The 26577-nt window shown below is 35.7% G+C and overlaps 8 long non-coding RNA genes across 8 annotated transcripts; all 8 read right to left on the bottom strand.

The window, feature by feature from the left end:
• Positions 1–8: 8 nt before the first annotated feature.
• On the bottom strand, positions 9–3040 carry LOC144724577 (uncharacterized). Its single transcript, XR_013586521.1, has 5 exons — positions 2861–3040; positions 2567–2720; positions 1560–1715; positions 418–507; positions 9–129 (listed from the first exon to the last, which is right to left on the bottom strand). It is a non-coding gene; the product is annotated as an uncharacterized LOC144724577 (long non-coding RNA).
• Positions 3041–3117: 77 nt separating this feature from the next.
• On the bottom strand, positions 3118–4201 carry LOC144724591 (uncharacterized). The gene is made up of 4 exons (XR_013586534.1): positions 4055–4201; positions 3761–3914; positions 3510–3656; positions 3118–3244 (listed from the first exon to the last, which is right to left on the bottom strand). It is a non-coding gene; the product is annotated as an uncharacterized LOC144724591 (long non-coding RNA).
• A 110-nt stretch (positions 4202–4311) lies between these two features.
• LOC144724590 (uncharacterized) lies at positions 4312–5395 on the bottom strand. The gene is made up of 4 exons (XR_013586533.1): positions 5249–5395; positions 4955–5108; positions 4704–4850; positions 4312–4438 (listed from the first exon to the last, which is right to left on the bottom strand). It is a non-coding gene; the product is annotated as an uncharacterized LOC144724590 (long non-coding RNA).
• Positions 5396–5505: 110 nt separating this feature from the next.
• LOC144724574 (uncharacterized) lies at positions 5506–6599 on the bottom strand. The gene is made up of 4 exons (XR_013586518.1): positions 6445–6599; positions 6151–6304; positions 5900–6046; positions 5506–5632 (listed from the first exon to the last, which is right to left on the bottom strand). It is a non-coding gene; the product is annotated as an uncharacterized LOC144724574 (long non-coding RNA).
• A 102-nt stretch (positions 6600–6701) lies between these two features.
• Positions 6702–7787, bottom strand: LOC144724576 (uncharacterized). Its single transcript, XR_013586520.1, has 4 exons — positions 7641–7787; positions 7347–7500; positions 7096–7242; positions 6702–6828 (listed from the first exon to the last, which is right to left on the bottom strand). It is a non-coding gene; the product is annotated as an uncharacterized LOC144724576 (long non-coding RNA).
• Positions 7788–9093: 1306 nt separating this feature from the next.
• Positions 9094–10210, bottom strand: LOC144724575 (uncharacterized). The gene is made up of 4 exons (XR_013586519.1): positions 10033–10210; positions 9739–9892; positions 9488–9634; positions 9094–9220 (listed from the first exon to the last, which is right to left on the bottom strand). It is a non-coding gene; the product is annotated as an uncharacterized LOC144724575 (long non-coding RNA).
• Positions 10211–10289: 79 nt separating this feature from the next.
• On the bottom strand, positions 10290–11373 carry LOC144724570 (uncharacterized). The gene is made up of 4 exons (XR_013586515.1): positions 11227–11373; positions 10933–11086; positions 10682–10828; positions 10290–10416 (listed from the first exon to the last, which is right to left on the bottom strand). It is a non-coding gene; the product is annotated as an uncharacterized LOC144724570 (long non-coding RNA).
• Positions 11374–11489: 116 nt separating this feature from the next.
• On the bottom strand, positions 11490–14484 carry LOC144724578 (uncharacterized). Its single transcript, XR_013586522.1, has 5 exons — positions 14343–14484; positions 14049–14202; positions 13041–13196; positions 11899–11988; positions 11490–11610 (listed from the first exon to the last, which is right to left on the bottom strand). It is a non-coding gene; the product is annotated as an uncharacterized LOC144724578 (long non-coding RNA).
• Between the last annotated feature and the right edge of the window lie 12093 nt (positions 14485–26577).

The following is a 26577-nucleotide window of genomic DNA, read 5'->3' as shown; positions in this document are numbered from 1 at the left end:
ACCTGTCATGTTTGTTTGGGGTCCAGGATTCATGAGAGTCCGCCTCAGAACTTGCTGAATTTGCCGATGTTTGCTCATCACTTGAGGAGGAGTATGTTATCTTCGGGGTAGACATTATGTATGTGCAAGCTGCAATTAAAATTAAACAAAATTCACATCTGAAGCACTCATAGTTTACAAACTTGTCATATTTTGTATTAATATGAAACATATAAGAGCAGTTTACAGACGTGTCATATTTTGTAGTTAAAATGAGAGATGTAATGTTTGTGGTACAAATGTTTTTATTTTACATACAAATGATATTTGCCAGTGTACTTCATTATCGATGTTTTTTTCTTCAAATAGAGTATGATCACGTAATGTTAGTTTTCATATTAGCCCAAGACTTTCAGAGACGAAGTATAAAGGTCTTACGTGTAGTTGACTGAGTCTTGAGAGTAGTGTAAACCTTCGTTGTAGTGGATCCTTTTGGAGTAGTAGTAGAAACAGTTGGGGATGTGAAAGCTGATGTAAGAAAAGCATACGAAGTTAGTTTTTCCTTCTTCATACACAGAAATATCTTAAGCATGCACCAACGAAAGTAGTAAAGTATCTTTTATAAATATAAATATATAGCAAGGGGATATTTCTGTCTAACTTGTATCATATGGTATATAATAGTTAACTTTTTTTTTAAATCCCTTCAGGTTTCGCAACAAATATTGCTTAATCTTACTATGAATGTTTCATATTTGGTTGTGCTGCATGCATACAGAATTTTATAATTAAAATATTGTAATTGCTTTTAACATTTATTTAAATGATCCCGCTAATGATGTGCATATTACTCTTCAACTGTACATCTAGAAGCATATGTTTGTGTATATGATAAATATGTGTCATGCATATAGATACATTATAGTTGTTTATATTGCATTTTATACAAGTCATCTTCGTTCATATATATATAAATACATGAGATGATAACTCAGTAGATGGCCATATTCTGAGGGGGCCAAGGAGATTCATTTTGGAATTTACACCATATTGCAGCAGAGCACACATGGTGCACATCACATTGAATAGTATGGCATCCTTGCCATGACCTCCCCTCAATGTGGAATGCCACTTTTGACTTGTGCATGGGTTGTAGAGATATTCTGTGTCTGTTTGGACCTGCTCGGATTTCCCCTAGCTCCAATGTATGGAATAGACGCATGGAAGAACGTTTGAATGAATAACGAAAAACGCTTACATTCCTTTCCAACCAAAGATGGTAGAATGATGGATACCACCACTACAATCAGTGTGGACCACTAACTTATTTGAATGGCTTGCCGCCAATCTAAATAACATGAACACTATAGGAACAGCTTCATTATTTGTTGTAATAATTTTAATTTTAACACGAGAAAATTAATAACATTTTAACGATAAACCCCACTTCATGTTATTACTATTTTTCACAAATTCCATTTAGTTTCTTCTCCACTCTCGACTGAAAAAATGTAGCTAATTGCTGAAAACATTATAAGGACATGAACATAAACACGTGGAACATGAATATTTAAACTTACGCGGCATTGTAAATGGTGGCAGAGATTCTGTGAGTGGTAAAGCAGATCCTCCAGGTGTAGGTGTATGTACAGTCGTCTTCGAAGTCGAGGATCTTTGTGTTGTTCTTGTTGTTGTTTTGAGTGTCTGAGTCGTGTGTTCTTCCGGTGTTGTAGAGGCTAGACAGGGTAAAAATTTCATTAGAAAAGTGCGTCAAATTGAAATACAGTATGTAGATTTTTATTCAGTTGTGTATAATATTAAAATATAAAAATGCTATCTGGGTATATTATTGCAAATACGTGTACAAATTCTGTGTAAACAGTACTTGCATGCAGTGACTAACTTAATTGATAACATTATTCATTACAAGCTTTCGTGACTGCAGGCAATCATATTCTTTGGGTCTTTTGGTGAAGCCATGTAGTTAGAAAAAATAACTAAAATAAAAATCACGACGTTTCGATCACAACTTAACCACTCGTCTTCAGGTGACAAAGATGATTGCTTGTGTTGTGATCGAAACGTCGTGATTTTGATTTTTGTTATTTTTTCCTATGTACGTGGCTTTACCGAAAGACCCACAGAATATTATTCATTACAGCTGTAAAATTAATGTGTTTTAACCTCACATATTGTACAAATACCACCAGATGAAAACTTTTGATAAGAAACATGAGCTAAAACGAATATATGTTGTGTTTAAGAAAACCGTGAAAGCAGGATAGTAATATATATATCTACTACGCATACATTTAAGGATACAATCCTAATATGAATGAATTACTTTTGCAATACACTTTTTTAAATATCATATGTATCGTGATACTAAAATATTGATGAGTACCATGATGAAGGTGTAAAAATGTATAATGTGGCTAATTATTTAGGTACTTTATTGAAATACATTATATGTTGGGATTCATCTCTTAGTAGCAGCTGCAAGCTAGGTTAGTTATTTTCTTGCTGATGCCAAGCAGTACGTTTGACAAGGAAGTGGTACAAAGAAAATAAGGAATAGGTCATTTACCCGGAGGGTAACAGGCTTGGAGAAGTTGAGCAAGTAAGCTGATGTGTTCATGATATTCAATAGGATAAACACGGACATAAGCAGCATTGGATGGGATAGATGGGCTGAAATAAATGATGGTTTCCTGGTGTCCCTCAGAGTTGCCGTTAAATATCTGAAAAATAAAAGTCATTACAAAGATGGTTTAAAATATCCCGTCAGCATACTTGCATTGTGATTGTAAAATTACATGTTATTCCACAACACTCTCACAATTAACATGTTAAGACCCGTTGATGCCTGTAAAAGTATTACCTTGTTTAGTGGAATCCATACAATTCCATCAACACTGTAGGAAATTGTGAATTTTGTAACCCACTCATTCTTTTCTTCCTTGCCCTTGATTTGTATACCAATAACTTCATTCCCTGGAGGGAACTGGAATTGTATGTATGGGTTGCTAGAAAAATTACAGAGAAGAATTAATGACAGCAAACGTACAGATGATTCTCGTAATTATCTTAAGTAAACATGTCCTTGATTTGGGCATTTGCGAAGAGAATAAGGCGTACCTGTCATGTTTGTTTGGGGTCCAGGATTCATGAGAGTCCGCCTCAGAACTTGCTGAATTTGCCGATGTTTGCTCATCACTTGAGGAGGAGTATGTTATCTTCGGGATAGGCATTACATAATAGCAAGCTGCAATGAAAATCAAAGAAATTCACATTAGAAGCCCTCATAGTTTACAAACTTGTCATATTTTGTATTAATATGAAACAACATATAAGAGGAATCTTAATGATTGCCGCACAGTTTTTCCAGTTAGATTTATACATATATAGAAGGAAGTACATCCCAATGCATTCTATTATTTAATGTTTTGTCAACTAGTTTGATCGTGAAGTAATACGTTTTATGTAAGCCCAAGAACTCCAAAGACTTAGAATGATTATAAAAGCCTTACGTGTCGTTGACTGAGTCTTGACAGTTGTGGAAACCTTTGTGGTCGTGCTTTCTTCTGGAGAAGTGTAAACCTTTGTTTTAGTGGTTTCTTTCGGAGTAGTAGTAGAGACTGGAGGTTTGCTTGAAGTTACAGGTGCAGATGTGGAAGCTGATATGTGGGAAAATATGCAAGGTTAGTTATTTTCTTGTTGATGCCGAGCAGTATACTTGACAATAAAGTGGTACAAAGAAAATAAGGAATAGGTCACTTACCCGGAGGGTAACAAGCTTGGAGAAGTTGAGCAAGTAAGCTGATGTGTTCATGATATTCAATAGGATAAACACGGACATAAGCAGCATTGGATGGGATAGATGGGCTGAAATAAATGATGGTTTCCTGGTGTCCCTCAGAGTTGCCGTCAAATATCTGAAAAATAAAAGTCATTACAAAGATGGTTTAAAATATCCCGTCAGCATACTTGCATTGTGATTGTAAAATTACATGTTATTCCACAACACTCTCACAATTAACATGTTAAGACCCGTTGATGCCTGTAAAAGTATTACCTTGTTTAGTGGAATCCATACAATTCCATCAACACTGTAGGAAATTGTGAATTTTGTAACCCACTCATTCTTTTCTTCCTTGCCCTGGATTTGTATACCAATAACTTCATTCCCTGGAGGGAACTGGAATTGTATGTATGGGTTGCTAGAAAAATTACAGAGAAGAATTAATGACAGCAAACGTACAGATGATTCTCGTAATTATCTTAAGTAAACATGTCCTTGATTTGGGCATTTGCGAAGAGAATAAGGCGTACCTGTCATGTTTGTTTGGGGTCCAGGATTCATGAGAGTCCGCCTCAGAACTTGCTGAATTTGCCGATGTTTGCTCATCACTTGAGGAGGAGTATGTTATCTTCGGGATAGGCATTACATAATAGCAAGCTGCAATGAAAATCAAAGAAATTCACATTAGAAGCCCTCATAGTTTACAAACTTGTCATATTTTGTATTAATATGAAACAACATATAAGAGGAATCTTAATGATTGCCGCACAGTTTTTCCAGTTAGATTTATACATATATAGAAGGAAGTACATCCCAATGCATTCTATTATTTAATGTTTTGTCAACTAGTTTGATCGTGAAGTAATACGTTTTATGTAAGCCCAAGAACTCCAAAGACTTAGAATGATTATAAAAGCCTTACGTGTCGTTGACTGAGTCTTGACAGTTGTGGAAACCTTTGTGGTCGTGCTTTCTTCTGGAGAAGTGTAAACCTTTGTTTTAGTGGTTTCTTTCGGAGTAGTAGTAGAGACTGGAGGTTTGCTTGAAGTTACAGGTGCAGATGTGGAAGCTGATATGTGGGAAAATATGCAAGGTTAGTTATTTTCTTGTTGATGCCGAGCAGTATACTTGACAATAAAGTGGTACAAAGAAAATAAGGAATAGGTCACTTACCCGGAGGGTAACAAGCTTGGAGAAGTTGAGCAAGTAAGCTGATGTGTTCATGATATTCAATAGGATAAACACGGACATAAGCAGCATTGGATGGGATAGATGGGCTGAAATAAATGATGGTTTCCTGGTGTCCCTCAGAGTTGCCGTCAAATATCTGAAAAATAAAAGTCATTACAAAGATGGTTTAAAATATCCCGTCAGCATACTTGCATTGTGATTGTAAAATTACATGTTATTCCACAACACTCTCACAATTAACATGTTAAGACCCGTTGATGCCTGTAAAAGTATTACCTTGTTTAGTGGAATCCATACAATTCCATCAACACTGTAGGAAATTGTGAATTTTGTAACCCACTCATTCTTTTCTTCCTTGCCCTGGATTTGTATACCAATAACTTCATTCCCTGGAGGGAACTGGAATTGTATGTATGGGTTGCTAGAAAAATTACAGAGAAGAATTAATGACAGCAAACGTACAGATGATTCTCGTAATTATCTTAAGTAAACATGTGCTTGATTTGGGCATTTGCGAAGAGAATAAGGCACACCTGTCATGTTTGTTTGGGGTCCAGGATTCATGAGAGTCCGCCTCAGAACTTGCTGAATTTGCCGATGTTTGCTCATCACTTGAGGAGGAGTATGTTATCTTCGGGATAGGCATTACATAATAGCAAGCTGCAATGAAAATCAAAGAAATTCACATTAGAAGCCCTCATAGTTTACAAACTTGTCATATTTTGTATTAATATGAAACAACATATAAGAGGAATCTTAATGATTGCCGCACAGTTTTTCCAGTTAGATTTATACATATATAGAAGGAAGTACATCCCAATGCATTCCATTATTTAATGTTTTGTCAACTAGAGTTTGATCGTGAAGGAATAAGTTTTACGTAAGCCCAAGAACTGCAGAGACTTAGAATAAGTATAGAAGCCTTACGTGTAGTTGACTGAGTCTTGACAGTTGTGGAAACCTTTGTGGTCGTGCTTTCTTCTGGAGTAGTGTAAACCTTTGTTTTAGTGGTTTCTTTTGGAGTAGTAGTAGAGACTGCTGGCTTGCTTGTAGTTACAGGTGCAGATGTGGAAGCTGATGTGAGGGAAAATATGCAAGGTTAGTTATTTTCTTGTTGATGCCGAGCAGTATACTTGACAATAAAGTGGTACAAAGAAAATAAGGAATAGGTAATTTACCCGGAGGGTAACAGGCTTGGAGAAGTTGAGCAAGTAAGCTGATGTGTTCATGATATTCAATAGGATAAACACGGACATAAGCAGCATTGGATGGGATAGATGGGCTGAAATAAATGATGGTTTCCTGGTGTCCCTCAGAGTTGCCGTCAAATATCTGAAAAATAAAAGTCATTACAAAGATGGTTTAAAATATCCCGTCAGCATACTTGCATTGTGATTGTAAAATTACATGTTATTCCACAACACTCTCACAATTAACATGTTAAGACCCGTTGATGCCTGTAAAAGTATTACCTTGTTTAGTGGAATCCATACAATTCCATCAACACTGTAGGAAATTGTGAATTTTGTAACCCACTCATTCTTTTCTTCCTTGCCCTTGATTTGTATACCAATAACTTCATTCCCTGGAGGGAACTGGAATTGTATGTATGGGTTGCTAGAAAAATTACAGAGAAGAATTAATGACAGCAAACGTACAGATGATTCTCGTAATTATCTTAAGTAAACATGTGCTTGATTTGGGCATTTGCGAAGAGAATAAGGCACACCTGTCATGTTTGTTTGGGGTCCAGGATTCATGAGAGTCTGCCTCAGAACTTGCTGAATTTGCCGATGTTTGCTCATCACTTGAGGAGGAGTATGTTATCTTCGGGATAGGCATTACATAATAGCAAGCTGCAATGAAAATCAAAGAAATTCACATTAGAAGCCCTCATAGTTTACAAACTTGTCATATTTTGTATTAATATGAAACAACATATAAGAGGAATCTTAATGATTGCCGCACAGTTTTTCCAGTTAGATTTATACATATATAGAAGGAAGTACATCCCAATGCATTCCATTATTTAATGTTTTGTCAACTAGAGTTTGATCGTGAAGGAATAAGTTTTACGTAAGCCCAAGAACTGCAGAGACTTAGAATAAGTATAGAAGCCTTACGTGTAGTTGACTGAGTCTTGACAGTTGTGGAAACCTTTGTGGTCGTGCTTTCTTCTGGAGTAGTGTAAACCTTTGTTTTAGTGGTTTCTTTTGGAGTAGTAGTAGAGACTGCTGGCTTGCTTGTAGTTACAGGTGCAGATGTGGAAGCTGATGTGAGGGAAAATATGCAAGGTTAGTTATTTTCTTGTTGATGCCGAGCAGTATACTTGACAATAAAGTGGTACAAAGAAAATAAGGAATAGGTAATTTACCCGGAGGGTAACAGGCTTGGAGAAGTTGAGCAAGTAAGCTGATGTGTTCATGATATTCAATAGGATAAACACGGACATAAGCAGCATTGGATGGGATAGATGGGCTGAAATAAATGATGGTTTCCTGGTGTCCCTCAGAGTTGCCGTCAAATATCTGAAAAATAAAAGTCATTACAAAGATGGTTTAAAATATCCCGTCAGCATACTTGCATTGTGATTGTAAAATTACATGTTATTCCACAACACTCTCACAATTAACATGTTAAGACCCGTTGATGCCTGTAAAAGTATTACCTTGTTTAGTGGAATCCATACAATTCCATCAACACTGTAGGAAATTGTGAATTTTGTAACCCACTCATTCTTTTCTTCCTTGCCCTTGATTTGTATACCAATAACTTCATTCCCTGGAGGGAACTGGAATTGTATGTATGGGTTGCTAGAAAAATTACAGAGAAGAATTAATGACAGCAAACGTACAGATGATTCTAGTAATTATCTTAAGTAAACATGTCCTTGATTTGGGCATTTGCGAAGAGAATAAGGCACACCTGTCATGTTTGTTTGGGGTCCAGGATTCATGAGAGTCCGCCTCAGAACTTGCTGAATTTGCCGATGTTTGCTCATCACTTGAGGAGGAGTATGTTATCTTCGGGATAGGCATTACATAATAGCAAGCTGCAATGAAAATCAAAGAAATTCACATTAGAAGCCCTCATAGTTTACAAACTTGTCATATTTTGTATTAATATGAAACAACATATAAGAGGAATCTTAATGATTGCCGCACAGTTTTTCCAGTTAGATTTATACATATATAGAAGGAAGTACATCCCAATGCATTCCATTATTTAATGTTTTGTCAACTAGAGTTTGATCGTGAAGGAATAAGTTTTACGTAAGCCCAAGAACTGCAGAGACTTAGAATAAGTATAGAAGCCTTACGTGTAGTTGACTGAGTCTTGACAGTTGTGGAAACCTTTGTGGTCGTGCTTTCTTCTGGAGTAGTGTAAACCTTTGTTTTAGTGGTTTCTTTTGGAGTAGTAGTAGAGACTGCTGGCTTGCTTGTAGTTATAGGTGCAGATGTGGAAGCTGATGTGAGGGAAAATATGCAAGGTTAGTTATTTTCTTGTTGATGCCGAGCAGTATACTTGACAATAAAGTGGTACAAAGAAAATAAGGAATAGGTAATTTACCCGGAGGGTAACAGGCTTGGAGAAGTTGAGCAAGTAAGCTGATGTGTTCATGATATTCAATAGGATAAACACGGACATAAGCAGCATTGGATGGGATAGATGGGCTGAAATAAATGATGGTTTCCTGGTGTCCCTCAGAGTTGCCGTCAAATATCTGAAAAATAAAAGTCATTACAAAGATGGTTTAAAATATCCCGTCAGCATACTTGCATTGTGATTGTAAAATTACATGTTATTCCACAACACTCTCACAATTAACATGTTAAGACCCGTTGATGCCTGTAAAAGTATTACCTTGTTTAGTGGAATCCATACAATTCCATCAACACTGTAGGAAATTGTGAATTTTGTAACCCACTCATTCTTTCCTTCCTTGCCCTTGATTTGTATACCAATAACTTCATTCCCTGGAGGGAACTGGAATTGTATGTATGGGTTGCTAGAAAAATTACAGAGAAGAATTAATGACAGCAAACGTACAGATGATTCTCGTAATTATCTTAAGTAAACATGTCCTTGATTTGGGCATTTGCGAAGAGAATAAGGCACACCTGTCATGTTTGTTTGGGGTCCAGGATTCATGAGAGTCCGCCTCAGAACTTGCTGAATTTGCCGATGTTTGCTCATCACTTGAGGAGGAGTATGTTATCTTCGGGATAGGCATTACATAATAGCAAGCTGCAATGAAAATCAAAGAAATTCACATTAGAAGCCCTCATAGTTTACAAACTTGTCATATTTTGTATTAATATGAAACAACATATAAGAGGAATCTTAATGATTGCCGCACAGTTTTTCCAGTTAGATTTATACATATATAGAAGGAAGTACATACCAATGCATTCCATTATTTAATGTTTTGTCAACTAGAGTTTGATCGTGAAGGAATACGTTTTACGTAAGCCCAAGAACTGCAGAGACTTAGAATAAGTATAGAAGCCTTACGTGTAGTTGACTGAGTCTTGACAGTTGTGGAAACCTTTGTGGTCGTGCTTTCTTCTGGAGTAGTGTAAACCTTTGTTTTAGTGGTTTCTTTTGGAGTAGTAGTAGAGACTGCTGGCTTGCTTGTAGTTACAGGTGCAGATGTGGAAGCTGATGTGAGGGAAAATATGCAAGGTTAGTTATTTTCTTGTTGATGCCGAGCAGTATACTTGACAATAAAGTGGTACAAAGAAAATAAGGAATAGGTAATTTACCCGGAGGGTAACAGGCTTGGAGAAGTTGAGCAAGTAAGCTGATGTGTTCATGATATTCAATAGGATAAACACGGACATAAGCAGCATTGGATGGGATAGATGGGCTGAAATAAATGATGGTTTCCTGGTGTCCCTCAGAGTTGCCGTCAAATATCTGAAAAATAAAAGTCATTACAAAGATGGTTTAAAATATCCCGTCAGCATACTTGCATTGTGATTGTAAAATTACATGTTATTCCACAACACTCTCACAATTAACATGTTAAGACCCGTTGATGCCTGTAAAAGTATTACCTTGTTTAGTGGAATCCATACAATTCCATCAACACTGTAGGAAATTGTGAATTTTGTAACCCACTCATTCTTTTCTTCCTTGCCCTTGATTTGTATACCAATAACTTCATTCCCTGGAGGGAACTGGAATTGTATGTATGGGTTGCTAGAAAAATTACAGAGAAGAATTAATGACAGCAAACGTACAGATGATTCTCGTAATTATCTTAAGTAAACATGTCCTTGATTTGGGCATTTGCGAAGAGAATAAGGCACACCTGTCATGTTTGTTTGGGGTCCAGGATTCATGAGAGTCCGCCTCAGAACTTGCTGAATTTGCCGATGTTTGCTCATCACTTGAGGAGGAGTATGTTATCTTCGGGATAGGCATTACATAATAGCAAGCTGCAATGAAAATCAAAGAAATTCACATTAGAGGCCCTCATAGTTTACAGACTTGTCATATTTTGTATTAATATGAAACAACATATAAGAGGAATCTTAAGGATTGCCGCACAGTTTTTCCAGTTAGATTTATACATGTATAGAAGGAAGTACATCCCAATGCATTCTATTATTTAATGTATTGTCAACTAGTTTGATCGTGAAGTAATACGTTTTACGTAAGCCCAAGAACTCCAGAGACTTAGAATGATTATAAAAGCCTTACGTGTCGTTGACTGAGTCTTGACAGTTGTGGAAAACTTTGTGGTCGTGCTTTCTTCTGGAGAAGTGTAAACCTTTGTTTTAGTGGTTTCTTTCGGAGTAGTAGTAGAGACTGGAGGTTTGCTTGAAGTTACAGGTGCAGATGTGGAAGCTGATATGTGGGAAAATATGCAAGGTTAGTTATTTTCATGTTGATGCCGAGCAGTATACTTGACAATAAAGTGGTACAAAGAAAATAAGGAATAGGTCACTTACCCGGAGGGTAACAGGCTTGGAGAAGTTGAGCAAGTAAGCTGATGTGTTCATGATATTCAATAGGATAAACACGGACATAAGCAGCATTGGATGGGATAGATGGGCTGAAATAAATGATGGTTTCCTGGTGTCCCTCAGAGTTGCCATCAAATATCTGAAAAATAAAAGTCATTACAAAGATGGTTTAAAATATCCCGTCAGCATACTTACATTGTGATTGTAAAATTACATGTTATTCCACAACACTCTCACAATTAACATGTTAAGACCCGTTGATGCCTGTAAAAGTATTACCTTGTTTAGCGGAATCCATACAATTCCATCAACACTGTAGGAAATTGTGAATTTTGTAACCCACTCATTCTTTTCTTCCTTGCCCTTGATTTGTATACCAATAACTTCATTCCCTGGAGGGAACTGGAATTGTATGTATGGGTTGCTAGAAAAATTACAGAGAAGAATTAATGACAGCAAACGTACAGATGATTCTCGTAATTATCTTAAGTAAACATGTCCTTGATTTGGGCATTTGCGAAGAGTATAAGGCGTACCTGTCATGTTTGTTTGGGGTCCAGGATTCATGAGAGTCCGCCTCAGAACTTGCTGAATTTGCCGATGTTTGCTCATCACTTGAGGAGGAGTATGTTATCTTCGGGGTAGACATTATGTATGTGCAAGCTGCAATTAAAATTAAACAAAATTCACATCTGAAGCACTCATAGTTTACAAACTTGTCATATTTTGTATTAATATGAAACATATAAGAGCAGTTTACAGACGTGTCATATTTTGTAGTTAAAATGAGAGATGTAATGTTTGTGGTACAAATGTTTTTATTTTACATACAAATGATATTTGCCAGTGTACTTCATTATCGATGTTTTTTTCTTCAAATAGAGTATGATCACGTAATGTTAGTTTTCATATTAGCCCAAGACTTTCAGAGACGAAGTATAAAGGTCTTACGTGTAGTTGACTGAGTCTTGAGAGTAGTGTAAACCTTCGTTGTAGTGGATCCTTTTGGAGTAGTAGTAGAAACAGTTGGGGATGTGAAAGCTGATGTAAGAAAAGCATACGAAGTTAGTTTTTCCTTCTTCATACACAGAAATATCTTAAGCATGCACCAACCAAAGTAGTAAAGTATCTTTTATAAATGTAAATATATAGCAAGGGGATATTTCTGTCTAACTTGTATCATATGGTATATAATAGTTAACTTTTTTTTTAAATCCCTTCAGGTTTCGCAACAAATATTGCTTAATCTTACTATTAATGTTTCATATTTGGTTGTGCTGCATGCATACAGAATTTTATAATTAAAATATTGTAATTGCTTTTAACATTTATTTAAATGATCCCGCTAATGATGTGCATATTACTCTTCAACTGTACATCTAGAAGCATATGTTTGTGTATATGATAAATATGTGTCATGCATATAGATACATCATAGTTGTTTATATTGCATTTTATACAAGTCATCTTCGTTCATATATATATAAATACATGAGATGATAACTCAGTAGATGGCCATATTCTGAGGGGGCCAAGGAGATTCATTTTGGAATTTACACCATATTGCAGCAGAGCACACATGGTGCACATCACATTGAATAGTATGGCATCCTTGCCATGACCTCCCCTCAATGTGGAATGCCACTTTTGACTTGTGCATGGGTTGTAGAGATATTCTGTGTCTGTTTGGACCTGCTCGGATTTCCCCTAGCTCCAATGTATGGAATAGACGCATGGAAGAACGTTTGAATGAATAACGAAAAACGCTTACATTCCTTTCCAACCAAAGATGGTAGAATGATGGATACCACCACTACAATCAGTGTGGACCACTAACTTATTTGAATGGCTTGCCGCCAATCTAAATAACATGAACACTATAGGAACAGCTTCATTATTTGTTGTAATAATTTTAATTTTAACACGAGAAAATTAATAACATTTTAACGATAAACCCCACTTCATGTTATTACTATTTTTCACAAATTCCATTTAGTTTATTCTCCACTCTCGACTGAAAAAATGTAGCTAATTGCTGAAAACATTATAAGGACATGAACATAAACACGTGGAACATGAAAATTTAAACTTACGCGGCATTGTAAATGGTGGCAGAGATTCTGTGAGTGGTAAAGCAGATCCTCCAGGTGTAGGTGTATGTACAGTCGTCTTCGAAGTCGAGGATCTTTGTGTTGTTCTTGTTGTTGTTTTGAGTGCCTGAGTCGTGTGTTCTTCCGGTGTTGTAGAGGCTAGACAGGGTAAAAATTTCATTAGAAAAGTGCGTCAAATTGAAATACAGTATGTAGATTTTTATTCAGTTGTGTATAATATTAGAATATAAAAATGCTATCTGGGTATATTATTGCAAATACGTGTACAAATTCTGTGTAAACAGTACTTGCATGCAGTGACTAACTTAATTGATAACAGTATTCATTACAAGCTTTCGTGACTGCAGGCAATCATATTCTTTGGGTCTTTTGGTGAAGCCATGTAGATAGAAAAAATAATTAAAATAAAAATCACGACGTTTCGATCACAACTTAACCACTCGTCTTCAGGTGACAAAGATGATTGCTTGTGTTGTGATCGAAACGTTGTGATTTTGATTTTTGTTATTTTTTCCTATCTACGTGGCTTTACCGAAAGACCCACAGAATATTATTCATTACAGCTGTAAAATTAATGTGTTTTAACCTCACATATTGTACAAATACCACCAGCTGAAAACTTTTGATAAGAAACATGAGCTAAAACGAATATATGTTGTGTTTAAGAAAACCGTGAAAGCAGGATAGTGATATATATATCTACTACGCATACATTTAAGGATACAATCCTAATATGAATGAATTACTTTTGCAATACACTTTTTTTAAATATCATATGTATCGTGATACTAAAATATTGATGAGTACCATGATGAAGGTGTAAAAATGTATAATGTGGCTAATTATTTAGGTACTTTATTGAAATACATTATATGTTGGGATTCATCTCTTAGTAGCAGCTGCAAGCTAGGTTAGTTATTTTCTTGCTGATGCCAAGCAGTACGTTTGACAAGGAAGTGGTACAAAGAAAATAAGGAATAGGTCATTTACCCGGAGGGTAACAGGCTTGGAGAAGTTGAGCAAGTAAGCTGATGTGTTCATGATATTCAATAGGATAAACACGGACATAAGCAGCATTGGATGGGATAGATGGGCTGAAATAAATGATGGTTTCCTGGTGTCCCTCAGAGTTGCCGTCAAATATCTGAAAAATAAAAGTCATTACAAAGATGGTTTAAAATATCCCGTCAGCATACTTGCATTGTGATTGTAAAATTACATGTTATTCCACAACACTCTCACAATTAACATGTTAAGACCTGTTGATGCCTGTAAAAGTATTACCTTGTTTAGTGGAATCCATAGAATTCCATCAACACTGTAGGAAATTGTGAATTTTGTAACCCACTCATTCTTTTCTTCCTTGCCCTTGATTTGTATACCAATAACTTCATTCCCTGGAGGGAACTGGAATTGTATGTATGGGTTGCTGGAAAAATTACAGAAAATAATTAATGAAAGCAAACGTACAGATGATTCTCATAATTATCTTAAGTAAACATGTCCTTGATGTGGTAATTTGCGAAGAGTATAAGGTGCACCTGTCATGTTTGTTTGGGGTCCAGGATTCATGAGAGTCCGCCTCAGAACTTGCTGAATTTGCCGATGTTTGCTCGTCACTTGAGGAGGAGTATGTTATCTTCGGGATAGGCATTATGTAATAGCAAGCTGCAACGAAAATCAAACAAAATTTACGTTTAAAGCCCTTGTTGACAAGATGAGTCATTGAATAGGATTCTAAATGATTATGGCATGAATGTTTTTTTCATGTAAAAAGAAAATGACGCGGCATGCATTACAGAGTATGATCATACATTGCACATATGTGCAAGAAAGTTTACATCATGAGACCTCCTTTGCCAGAAGCAAAATATCATAAAAGGTTTTTTACCCTTTTTTCTGGCAACAAAACTGACACCTTTTTACAAGGAATCATGTTTATATTAACCACAATACCTGCAGTCAAAATGCAAACAATTTCAAGGACAGTGCATACATTATCAGGGTGTGTTTTTTGTTCGCATTTTACTGCAGGTATTGTGGTTAATGTAAACATGATTCCTCGTAAAAAGGTGTCAGTTTTGTTGCCAGAAAAAGGGGTAAAAAATCTATTATAGTGCAAGAATGGTTAATCATTTTAGTTACCGAGCAATATCCTAAGCAGAAATCAATAGAAGTAGTTAAGTACTTTTTTAAGTGAATATTTCAGGATAACTCTTTAAGACTTATATTGCTTTTAATTTGGAGGATTCAACCGAAATCCAAATTAAGGTTTCCAATATAAAAAAGGCAATTATATGGCCTTACGTGTTGTAGTTTGAATGCTTGTTGTTGTCACTTTAGGGGTGGGAGTGGGCGGTGTTGGTGTTTCAGTTGTTGTAGGAACGATGATTGTTGTTGCTGTTAAGGAAAAAAAGTATGTTACACGTGCTGTGCAGAAAATATCCTTACACTGTTGATAATTACGGAAATAAATTCCACCATTTTTTAAGCAAGAGGTAATATACAGACAATTCTTTTTCACAAGGAATACTTTGTCGGTATTCAGAACGACATCGATATTATTAATGGCAGTGTAATTATTGGTAATCGAGTATGAGTATTTATGAAATGCTTTTGTTGGATGTATTTTGAAAAGACTTATGTTGCTTTCAATTTGGAGGATTCAACCGAATTAAGGTTTCCAATATAAAGAAGGCAATTATATGGCCTTACGTGTTGTGGTTGTTGTTGTTTTCACTTTAGGGGTGGGAGTGGGCGTTGTTGGTGTTTCAGTTGTTGCTGTTAAGGAAAAACAGTTATGTTACACGTACGATGCAGAAAATACTCATGCGGTTGATATGTATAGCAATAAATTCGGCACTTTTTTAGAGCAAGAGGTGGTTTACAGACATTTTTCCTTTGCAAGGAAGACCTTATAAGAGCGTCAACATGATTAATGCCAGTGTAATTATTGGTAATCGAGTATGTGTATTAATTAATTACTATGAGGGAAAATATGCAAGACGAGTTATTTTCTTGTTGATGCCAAGCAGTACATTTGACAATAAAGTAGTACAAAGAAAATAAGGAATAGGTAATTTACTCTTGTGCTGACAGTCTTGTAGAAGTTGAGCAAGTAAGCTAATGTGCTCATGATATTCAATAGGATAAACACGGACATAAGCAGCATTGGAGGGGATAGATTGGTCGAAAAAGATGATGGTTTCCGAGTGTTCCTTAGAGTTGCCATCAAATATCTGAAAAATAAAAGCAGTCATTACAAATATGCTTTAAAATATCCTGTCAGCATACTTGCATTGTGATATGTTATTCCGCAACACTCTCACAATTAACCCGTTGAAACCGGTCAAAGTATTACCTTGTTTAGCGGAATCCATACAATTCCATCAACACTGTAGGAAATTGTGAATTTTGTAACCCACTCGTTCTTTTCTTCCTTGCCCTTGATTTGTATACCAATAACTGTATTCCCTGGAGGGAACTCGAATTGTAAGTATGGGTTGCTGGAAAAAATACAGAGAAGAATTAATGTCAGCAAACGTACAGATGATTCTCGTAATTATCTTAAGTAAACATGTCCTTGATTTGGGCATTTGCGAAGAGAATAAGGCACACCTGTCATGTTTGTTTGGGGTCCAGGATTCATGAGAGTCCGCCTCAGAACTTGCTGAATTTGCCGATGTTTGCTCGTCACTTGAGGAGGAGTATGTTATCTTCGGGATAGGCATTATGTAATAGCAAGCTGCAACGAAAATCAAACAAAATTTACGTTTAAAGCCCTTGTTGACAAGATGAGTCATTGAATAGGATTCTAAATGATTATGGCATGAATGTTTTTTTCATGTAAAAAGAAAATGACGCGGCATGCATTACAGAGTATGATCATACATTGCACATATGTGCAAGAAAGTTTACATCATGAGACCTCCTTTGCCAGAAGCAAAATATCATAAAAGGTTTTTTACCCTTTTTTCTGGCAACAAAACTGACACCTTTTTACAAGGAATCATGTTTATATTAACCACAATACCTGCAGTCAAAATGCAAACAATTTCAAGGACAGTGCATACATTATCAGGGTGTGTTTTTTGTTCGCATTTTTACTGCAGGTATTGTGGTTAATGTAAACATGATTCCTCGTAAAAAGGTGTCAGTTTTGTTGCCAGAAAAAAGGGTAAAAAATCTATTATAGTGCAAGAATGGTTAATCATTTTAGTTACCGAGCAATATCCTAAGCAGAAATCAATAGAAGTAGTTAAGTACTTTTTTAAGTGAATATTTCAGGATAACTCTTTAAGACTTATATTGCTTTAAATTTGGAGGATTCAACCGAAATCCAAATTAAGGTTTCCAATATAAAAAAGGCAATTATATGGCCTTACGTGTTGTAGTTTGAATGCTTGTTGTTGTCACTTTAGGGGTGGGAGTGGGCGGTGTTGGTGTTTCAGTTGTTGTAGGAACGATGATTGTTGTTGCTGTTAAGGAAAAAAAGTATGTTACACGTGCTGTGCAGAAAATATCCTTACACTGTTGATAATTACGGAAATAAATTCCACCATTTTTTAAGCAAGAGGTAATATACAGACAATTCTTTTTCACAAGGAATACTTTGTCGGTATTCAGAACGACATCGATATTATTAATGGCAGTGTAATTATTGGTAATCGAGTATGAGTATTTATGAAATGCTTTTGTTGGATGTATTTTGAAAAGACTTATGTTGCTTTAAATTTGGAGGATTCATCCGAATTCCAAATTAAGGTTTCCAATATAAAGAAGGAAATTATATGGCCTTACGTGTTGTAGTTTGAATGCTTGTTGTTGTCACTTTAGGGGTGAGAGTGGGCGGTGTTGGTGTTTCAGTTGTTGTAGGAACGATGATTGTTGTTGCTGTTAAGGAAAAAAAGTACGTTACATGTGCTGTGCAGAAAATATCTTTACACTGTTGATAATTACGGAAATAAATTCAACCATTTTTAAAGCAAGAGGTAATATACAGACAATTCTTTTCATAAGGAATACTTTGTCGGTATTCATAACGACATCGATATTATTAATGGCAGTGTAATTATTGGTAATCGAGTATGAGTATTTATGAAATGCTTTTGTTGGATGTATTTTGAAAAGACTTATGTTGCTTTAAATTTGGAGGATTCATCCGAATTCCAAATTAAGGTTTCCAATATAAAAAAGGCAATTATATGGCCTTACGTGTTGTAGTTTGAATGCTTGTTGTTGTCACTTTAGGGGTGAGAGTGGGCGGTGTTGGTGTTTCAGTTGTTGTAGGAACGATGATTGTTGTTGCTGTTAAGGAAAAAAAGTACGTTACATGTGCTGTGCAGAAAATATCTTTACACTGTTGATAATTACGGAAATAAATTCAACCATTTTTAAAGCAAGAGGTAATATACAGACAATTCTTTTCATAAGGAATACTTTGTCGGTATTCATAACGACATCGATATTATTAATGGCAGTGTAATTATTGGTAATCGAGTATGAGTATTTATGAAATGCTTTTGTTGGATGTATTTTGAAAAGACTTATGTTGCTTTCAATTTGGAGGATTCAACCGAATTAAGGTATTCCAATATAAAGAAGGCAATTATATGGCCTTACGTGTTGTGGTTGTTGTTGTTTTCACTTTAGGGGTGGGAGTGGGCGTTGTTGGTGTTTCAGTTGTTGCTGTTAAGGAAAAACAGTTATGTTACACGTACGATGCAGAAAATACTCATGCGGTTGATATGTATAGCAATAAATTCGGCACTTTTTTAGAGCAAGAGGTGGTTTACAGACATTTTTCCTTTGCAAGGAAGACCTTATAAGAGCGTCAACATGATTAATGCCAGTGTAATTATTGGTAATCGAGTATGTGTATTAATTAATTACTGAGGGAAAATATGCAAGACGAGTTATTTTCTTGTTGATGCCAAGCAGTACATTTGACAATAAAGTAGTACAAAGAAAATAAGGAATAGGTAATTTACTCTTGTGCTGACAGTCTTGTAGAAGTTGAGCAAGTAAGCTAATGTGCTCATGATATTCAATAGGATAAACACGGACATAAGCAGCATTGGAGGGGATAGATTGGTCGAAAAAGATGATGGTTTCCGAGTGTTCCTTAGAGTTGCCATCAAATATCTGAAAAATAAAAGCAGTCATTACAAATATGCTTTAAAATATCCTGTCAGCATACTTGCATTGTGATATGTTATTCCGCAACACTCTCACAATTAACCCGTTGAAACCGGTCAAAGTATTACCTTGTTTAGCGGAATCCATACAATTCCATCAACACTGTAGGAAATTGTGAATTTTGTAACCCACTCGTTCTTTTCTTCCTTGCCCTTGATTTGTATACCAATAACTGTATTCCCTGGAGGGAACTCGAATTGTAAGTATGGGTTGCTGGAAAAAATACAGAGAAGAATTAATGTCAGCAAACGTACAGATGATTCTCGTAATTATCTTAAGTAAACATGTCCTTGATTTGGGCATTTGCGAAGAGAATAAGGCACACCTGTCATGTTTGTTTGGGGTCCAGGATTCATGAGAGTCCGCCTCAGAACTTGCTGAATTTGCCGATGTTTGCTCGTCACTTGAGGAGGAGTATGTTATCTTCGGGATAGGCATTATGTAATAGCAAGCTGCAACGAAAATCAAACAAAATTTATGTTTAAATCCCTTGTTGACAAGATGAGTCATTGAATAGGATTCTAAATGATTATGGCATGAATGTTTTTTTCATGTAAAAAGAAAATGACGTGGCATGCATTACAGAGTATGATCATACATTGCACATATGTGCAAGAATGTTTACATCATGAGACCTCCTTTGCCAGCAGCAAAATATCATAATAGGTTTTTGACCCTTTTTTCTGGCAACAAAACTGACACCTTTTTACAAGGAATCATGTTTACATTAACCACAATACCTGCAGTCAAAATGCAAACAATTTCAAGGACAGTGCATACATTATCAGGGTGTGTTTTTTGTTTGCATTTTTACTGCAGGTATTGTGGTTAATGTAAACATGATTCCTCGTAAAAAGGTGTCAGTTTTGTTGCCAGAAAAAGGGGTAAAAAAATCTATTATAGTGCAAGAATGGTTAATCCTTTTTTTTTTCATACCGAGCAATATCTTAAGCAGAAATCAATAAAAGTAGTTAAGTACTTTTTTTACGTGAATATTTCAGGATAACTCTTTAAGACTTATATTGCTTTAAATTTGGAGGATTCAACCGAAATCCAAATTAAGGTTTCCAATATAAAAAAGGCAATTATATGGCCTTACGTGTTGTAGTTTGAATGCTTGTTGTTGTCACTTTAGGGGTGGGAGTGGGCGGTGTTGGTGTTTCAGTTGTTGTAGGAACGATGATTGTTGTTGCTGTTAAGGAAAAAAAGTATGTTACACGTGCTGTGCAGAAAATATCCTTACACTGTTGATAATTACGGAAATAAATTCCACCATTTTTTAAGCAAGAGGTAATATACAGACAATTCTTTTTCACAAGGAATACTTTGTCGGTATTCAGAACGACATCGATATTATTAATGGCAGTGTAATTATTGGTAATCGAGTATGAGTATTTATGAAATGCTTTTGTTGGATGTATTTTGAAAAGACTTATGTTGCTTTAAATTTGGAGGATTCATCCGAATTCCAAATTAAGGTTTCCAATATAAAGAAGGCAATTATATGGCCTTACGTGTTGTAGTTTGAATGCTTGTTGTTGTCACTTTAGGGGTGGGAGTGGGCGGTGTTGGTGTTTCAGTTGTTGTAGGAACGATGATTGTTGTTGCTGTTAAGGAAAAAAAGTACGTTACATGTGCTGTGCAGAAAATATCTTTACACTGTTGATAATTACGGAAATAAATTCAACCATTTTTAAAGCAAGAGGTAATATACAGACAATTCTTTTCATAAGGAATACTTTGTCGGTATTCATAACGACATCGATATTATTAATGGCAGTGTAATTATTGGTAATCGAGTATGAGTATTTATGAAATGCTTTTGTTGGATGTATTTTGAAAAGACTTATGTTGCTTTCAATTTGGAGGATTCAACCGAATTAAGGTTTCCAATATAAAGAAGGCAATTATATGGCCTTACGTGTTGTGGTTGTTGTTGTTTTCACTTTAGGGGTGGGAGTGGGCGTTGTTGGTGTTTCAGTTGTTGCTGTTAAGGAAAAACAGTTATGTTACACGTACGATGCAGAAAATACTCATGCGGTTGATATGTATAGCAATAAATTCGGCACTTTTTTAGAGCAAGAGGTGGTTTACAGACATTTTTCCTTTGCAAGGAAGACCTTATAAGAGCGTCAACATGATTAATGCCAGTGTAATTATTGGTAATCGAGTATGTGTATTAATTAATTACTATGAGGTAAAATATGCAAGACGAGTTATTTTCTTGTTGATGCCAAGCAGTACATTTGACAATAAAGTAGTACAAAGAAAATAAGGAATAGGTAATTTACTCTTGTGCTGACAGTCTTGTAGAAGTTGAGCAAGTAAGCTAATGTGCTCATGATATTCAATAGGATAAACACGGACATAAGCAGCATTGGAGGGGATAGATTGGTCGAAAAAGATGATGGTTTCCGAGTGTTCCTTAGAGTTGCCATCAAATATCTGAAAAATAAAAGCAGTCATTACAAATATGCTTTAAAATATCCTGTCAGCATACTTGCATTGTGATATGTTATTCCGCAACACTCTCACAATTAACCCGTTGAAACCGGTCAAAGTATTACCTTGTTAAGCGGAATCCATACAATTCCATCAACACTGTAGGAAATTGTGAATTTTGTAACCCATTCGTTCTTTTCTTCCTTGCCCTTGATTTGTATACCAATAACTGTATTCCCTGGAGGGAACTCGAATTGTAAGTATGGGTTGCTGGAAAAAATACAGAGAAGAATTAATGTCAGCAAACGTAAAGATGATTCTTATATTGATCTTAAGTAAACATGTCCTTGATTTGGGCATTTGCGAAGAGAATAAGGCACACCTGTCATGTTTGTTTGGGGTCCAGGATTCATGAGAGTCCGCCTCAGAACTTGCTGAATTTGCCGATGTTTGCTCATCACTTGAGGAGGAGTATGTTATCTTCGGGATAGGCATTATGTAATAGCAAGCTGCAACGAAAATCAAACAAAATTTACGTTCAAATCCCTTGTTGACAAGATGAGTCATTGAATAGGATTCTAAATGATTATGGCATGAATGTTTTTTTCATGTAAAAAGAAAATGACGTGGCATGCATTACAGAGTATGATCATACATTGCACATATGTGCAAGAATGTTTACATCATGAGACCTCCTTTGCCAGCAGCAAAATATCATAATAGGTTTTTGACCCTTTTTTCTGGCAACAAAACTGACACCTTTTTACAAGGAATCATGTTTACATTAACCACAATACCTGCAGTCAAAATGCAAACAATTTCAAGGACAGTGCATACATTATCAGGGTGTGTTTTTTGTTTGCATTTTTACTGCAGGTATTGTGGTTAATGTAAACATGATTCCTCGTAAAAAGGTGTCAGTTTTGTTGCCAGAAAAAGGGGTAAAAAAATCTATTATAGTGCAAGAATGGTTAATCCTTTTTTTTTTCATACCGAGCAATATCTTAAGCAGAAATCAATAAAAGTAGTTAAGTACTTTTTTTACGTGAATATTTCAGGATAACTCTTTAAGACTTATATTGCTTTAAATTTGGAGGATTCAACCGAAATCCAAATTAAGGTTTCCAATATAAAAAAGGCAATTATATGGCCTTACGTGTTGTAGTTTGAATGCTTGTTGTTGTCACTTTAGGGGTGGGAGTGGGCGGTGTTGGTGTTTCAGTTGTTTTAGGAACGATGATTGTTGTTGCTGTTAAGGAAAAAAAGTATGTTACACGTGTTGTGCAGAAAATATCCTTACACTGTTGATAATTACGGAAATAAATTCCACCATTTTTTAAGCAAGAGGTAATATACAGACAATTCTTTTTCACAAGGAATACTTTGTCGGTATTCAGAACGACATCGATATTATTAATGGCAGTGTAATTATTGGTAATCGAGTATGAGTATTTATGAAATGCTTTTGTTGGATGTATTTTGAAAAGACTTGTGTTGCTTTAAATTTGGAGGATTCAACCGAATTAAGGTTTCCAATATAAAGAAGGCAATTATATGGCCTTACGTGTTGTGGTTGTTGTTGTTTTCACTTTAGGGGTGGGAGTGGGCGTTGTTGGTGTTTCAGTTGTTGCTGTTAAGGAAAAACAGTTATGTTACACGTACGATGCAGAAAATACTCATGCGGTTGATATGTATAGCAATAAATTCGGCACTTTTGTAGAGCAAGAGGTGGTTTACAGACATTTTTCCTTTGCAAGGAAGACCTTATAAGAGCGTCAACATGATTAATGCCAGTGTAATTATTGGTAATCGAGTATGTGTATTAATTAATTACTATGAGGGAAAATATGCAAGACGAGTTATTTTCTTGTTGATGCCAAGCAGTACATTTGACAATAAAGTAGTACAAAGAAAATAAGGAATAGGTAATTTACTCTTGTGCTGACAGTCTTGTAGAAGTTGAGCAAGTAAGCTAATGTGCTCATGATATTCAATAGGATAAACACGGACATAAGCAGCATTGGAGGGGATAGATTGGTCGAAAAAGATGATGGTTTCCGAGTGTTCCTTAGAGTTGCCATCAAATATCTGAAAAATAAAAGCAGTCATTACAAATATGCTTTAAAATATCCTGTCAGCATACTTGCATTGTGATATGTTATTCCGCAACACTCTCACAATTAACCCGTTGAAACCGGTCAAAGTATTACCTTGTTTAGCGGAATCCATACAATTCCATCAACACTGTAGGAAATTGTGAATTTTGTAACCCACTCGTTCTTTTCTTCCTTGCCCTTGATTTGTATACCAATAACTGTATTCCCTGGAGGGAACTCGAATTGTAAGTATGGGTTGCTGGAAAAAATACAGAGAAGAATTAATGTCAGCAAACGTACAGATGATTCTCGTAATTATCTTAAGTAAACATGTCCTTGATTTGGGCATTTGCGAAGAGAATAAGGCACACCTGTCATGTTTGTTTGGGGTCCAGGATTCATGAGAGTCCGCCTCAGAACTTGCTGAATTTGCCGATGTTTGCTCGTCACTTGAGGAGGAGTATGTTATCTTCGGGATAGGCATTATGTAATAGCAAGCTGCAACGAAAATCAAACAAAATTTACGTTTAAATCCCTTGTTGACAAGATGAGTCATTGAATAGGATTCTAAATGATTATGGCATGAATGTTTTTTTCATGTAAAAAGAAAATGACGTGGCATGCATTACAGAGTATGATCATACATTGCACATATGTGCAAGAATGTTTACATCATGAGACCTCCTTTGCCAGCAGCAAAATATCATAATAGGTTTTTGACCCTTTTTTCTGGCAACAAAACTGACACCTTTTTACAAGGAATCATGTTTACATTAACCACAATACCTGCAGTCAAAATGCAAACAATTTCAAGGACAGTGCATACATTATCAGGGTGTGTTTTTTGTTTGCATTTTTACTGCAGGTATTGTGGTTAATGTAAACATGATTCCTCGTAAAAAGGTGTCAGTTTTGTTGCCAGAAAAAGGGGTAAAAAAATCTATTATAGTGCAAGAATGGTTAATCCTTTTTTTTCATACCGAGCAATATCTTAAGCAGAAATCAATAAAAGTAGTTAAGTACTTTTTTTACGTGAATATTTCAGGATAACTCTTTAAGACTTATATTGCTTTAAATTTGGAGGATTCAACCGAAATCCAAATTAAGGTTTCCAATATAAAAAAGGCAATTATATGGCCTTACGTGTTGTGGTTTGAATGCTTGTTGTTGTCGGTGTTGTTTCAGTTGTTGTTGCTGTTAAGGAAAAATAAAGTACGTTACACGTGCGGTGCAGAAAATATCCGTACACTGTTGATAATTATGGAAATAAATTCAACCATTTTTAAAGCAAGAGGTAATATACAGACAATTCTCTTTCACAAGGAATACTTTGTCGGTATTCATAACGACATCGATATTATTAATGGCAGTGTAATTATTAGTAATAGTGTATGAGTATTTATGAAATGGTTTTGTTGGATGTATTTTGAAAAGACTTATGTTGCTTTCAATTTGGAGGATTCAACCGAATTAAGGTTTCCAATATAAAGAAGGCAATTATATGGCCTTACGTGTTGTGGTTGTTGTTGTTTTCACTTTAGGGGTGGGAGTGGGCGTTGTTGGTGTTTCAGTTGTTGCTGTTAAGGAAAAACAGTTATGTTACACGTATGATGCAGAAAATACTCATGCGGTTGATATGTATAGCAATAAATTCGGCACTTTTTTAGAGCAAGACGTGATTTACAGACATTTTTCCTTTGCAAGGAAGACCTTATAAGAGCATCAACATTATTAATGCCAGTGTAATTATTGGTTATCGAGTATGTGTATTGATTAATTAGTATGAGGGAAAATATGCAAGACGAGTTATTTTCTTATTGATGCCAAGCAGTACATTTGACAATAAAGTAGTACAAAGAAAATAAGGAATAGGTAATTTACTCTTGTGCTGACAGTCTTGTAGAAGTTGAGCAAGTAAGCTAATGTGCTCATGATATTCAATAGGATAAACACGGACATATGCAGCATTGGAGGGGATAGATTGGTCGAAAAAGATGATGCTTTCCGAGTGTTCCTTAGAGTTGCCATCAAATATCTGAAAATAAATGCAGTCATTACAAATATGCTTTAAAATATCCTGTCAGCATACTTGCATTGTGATATGTTATTCCACAACACTCTCACAATTAACCCGTTGAAACCGGTCAAAGCATTACCTTGTTTAGCGGAATCCATACAATTCCATCAACACTGTAGGAAATTGTGAATTTTGTAACCCATTCGTTCTTTTCTTCCTTGCCCTTGATTTGTATACCAATAACTGTATTCCCTGGAGGGAACTCGAATTGTAAGTATGGGTTGCTGGAAAAAATACAGAGAAGAATTAATGTCAGCAAACGTAAAGATGATTCTTATATTGATCTTAAGTAAACATGTCCTTGATGTGGGCATTTGCGAAGTGTTTCAGGCACACCTGTCATGTTTGTTTGGGGTCCAGGATTCATGAGAATCCACCTCAGAACTTGCTGAATTTGCCGATGTTTGCTCATCACTTGAGGAGGAGTATTTTATCTTCGGGATAGGCATTATGTAATAGCAAGCTGCAACGAAAATCAAACAAAATTTACGTTTAAATCCCTTGTTGAAGATGAGTCATTGAATAGGTTTCTAAATGATTATGGCATGAATGTTTTTTTCATGTAAAAAGAAAATGACGCGGCATGCATTACAGAGTATGATCATACATTGTACAAATGTGCAAGAATGTTTACATCATGAGACCTCCTTTGCCAGAAGCAAAATATCATAATAGGTTTTTCCCCTTTTTTCTGGCAACAAAACTG

This window comes from Lampetra planeri, chromosome 21 (genome assembly GCF_965212315.1).
Source record: "Lampetra planeri chromosome 21, kcLamPlan1.2.h2, whole genome shotgun sequence".
Classification (NCBI taxonomy): domain Eukaryota; kingdom Metazoa; phylum Chordata; class Hyperoartia; order Petromyzontiformes; family Petromyzontidae; genus Lampetra; species Lampetra planeri.
This window is presented reverse-complemented; position numbering and strand designations above follow the sequence as displayed.